Below are 1,994 nucleotides of genomic sequence, written 5' to 3'. Positions count from 1 at the left end.
AATACAAAAAAAAAAAAAAAAAAAAAAATTAGCTGGGCATGGTGGTGAGCATCTGTAATCCCAGCTACTCAGGAGGCTGAGTCAGGAGAATTGCTTGAACCCAGGAGGTAGCAATTGCCCTGAGCAGAGATCGTGCCATTGCACCATTGCACTCCAGTCTAGGAAACAAGAATGAAACTCTGTCTCAAAAAAAAAAAAGAGCAAAAAAAAAAAAAAAAAAAAAAGACAAGACTGGCCTTCACCACCTCAGAACTACAGCCAAATAATGCACTGGTTCTCACATTCTCATTCCCCACTCACACTGCGATCTAAACTCTTGGGAAATGTGAAAAGGGCTTTCTCGGTCCAAATCCTGATACGAATACCATGGCATTCTCCTGTCAAATCAATAGAATCAGAATTTTAGAGCTCAGAAGGGACTCTCAATGCCTTCCTTTAAGGAATGTTTGCTAAGCGCCTTTCGTGTCCAGGGCATGATGACAGTGCTCAGAGCTGCCATCCAGGGAGACACTCACAGCGTCCAAGTGCAGAGTCCCAGGGAGATGCCATCCCCAAGGGAGCAGGCTCCCAGCACAGATCACCCACTGAGCCAAGGTAACCTGCTGGTCTTCCCCTGTGGCCTTGTTCAGATAAAAATCTTGGAAGGTTAGTATAGTTTTACTCTCAGAGATTGAAAAACCAGCTGGGAACAGAAGCTCTTCTGTAAAGATTTCATAGCTCAATTACCATGAGTGTAGGATATGATAAGATTCTGAAGCCAGCTGTGTAATTCAATTCCATTTCTTTAAAGAAAAAGGGCTGGTCTGGCATGGTGGCTCATGCCTGTAATCCCAGCACCTTAGGAAGTTGAGGCAGGAAGATCACTTGAGGCCAGGAGTTGAAGATCTGCTTGAAAAACATAGCAAGACCCCCATCTTTATAAAAAATAAAAAATTAGCTGAGCATGGTGGCACACACCTGTGTTCCCAGCTACTCAGGAGGTGGTGGGAGGATTGCTCGAGACTGGGAGGTTGAGGCTACAGTGAGCTGAGATGGTACCACTTTACTCCAGCCTGGGTGACACAGTGAGACACCATCTCAAAACAAAAACAAAACAAAATCAAAAGACAACCCAAATGGCCAACATCTACAGGACATTAAATGAACGTCCATCTTCTGGGTTGTGGTATAGCCGTGGGTTCTGATAATACTTGATGATCTTGAAGAAAAGCTCAGTGAAAAAAGAAAAAGGAGGGAACAAAAGTGTATGTACAGTGTAATCCCAATTTTGTGTGTGTGTGTGTGTGTGTGTGTGTGTTGTAATTTTACTTTAAGAAGCAAGGGAGCAATAAACATAAACATCAAGTTGGGTACAGTGGTACACACCTGTATCCCCAGCTACTTGGGAGGCTGAGGCGGGAGGATCACTTGAGCCCAGAAGTTCCAGGCTGTAGTGCACTCTGATCCTTCCTGTGAATGGCCACTGCACTCCAGCCCAGGCAACATAGTGAGACCTCGTCTCTAAAAACAACAATCTCAGTGTATACCTCCAATGGGGAGGCAGATAGAGGGATTGGGAAGAAGAGGCACACATGAGCAGATGTAGGCATTAGTAATGGCAAGTTTTGGAGCTGACGGTAGATTAATTATATTGTATATTAAATAAATAAATGCTGCGTGTACATATGTATACACGACTGCATAGAAGAAAATTGGGAAAATTTTACCAAAATTTCTAGATATCTGATTTTAATTTTCTTCTTCTACTTTTCTGTGTTTTCCAACATTTCTAAGATTTGGGGATGCATTTCTTTTATAATTGAAAAAGTGAGGCTCACTTGCATAAGATGGGGAAGTACCTAGATGTATGAGAAGGACAGTGCTATCCCATGGGGAATTTCCACCAGAAATTGGGAAATGCTCCTGGAATCACGAGCCTGGACTTTCTGCTGGGCCTTCTGAATATGCACCTCACTCTTTGCCACAAGGGGGAGCAAGGAGACAAGGTAAAAGAG

The 1,994-nt window shown here is 43.4% G+C and overlaps 1 protein-coding gene across 2 annotated transcripts in view; it reads left to right on the top strand.

Annotated features, from left to right (window-relative positions):
- Positions 1–241: 241 nt before the first annotated feature.
- DKK4 (dickkopf Wnt signaling pathway inhibitor 4) overlaps positions 242–1,994 on the top strand; it is a 13,846-nt gene continuing 12,093 nt past the window's right edge. Inside the window, exons 1-2 of one of the 2 annotated variants that reach the window (XM_017889860.1) lie at positions 242–594; positions 1,774–1,985. The gene's annotated coding sequence lies outside the window, so the exon portion shown is untranslated. The remainder of the gene's footprint in view (positions 595–1,773; positions 1,986–1,994) is intronic. The other variant, XM_017889862.1, reaches the window with a different exon arrangement.

Source organism: Rhinopithecus bieti, unplaced genomic scaffold (assembly GCF_001698545.2).
Source record: "Rhinopithecus bieti isolate Rb0 unplaced genomic scaffold, ASM169854v2 scaffold_19901, whole genome shotgun sequence".
NCBI lineage: Eukaryota > Metazoa > Chordata > Mammalia > Primates > Cercopithecidae > Rhinopithecus > Rhinopithecus bieti.
The sequence above is the reverse complement of the archived record's forward strand: the minus strand, read 5'-3'. Positions and strand labels throughout refer to the sequence as shown.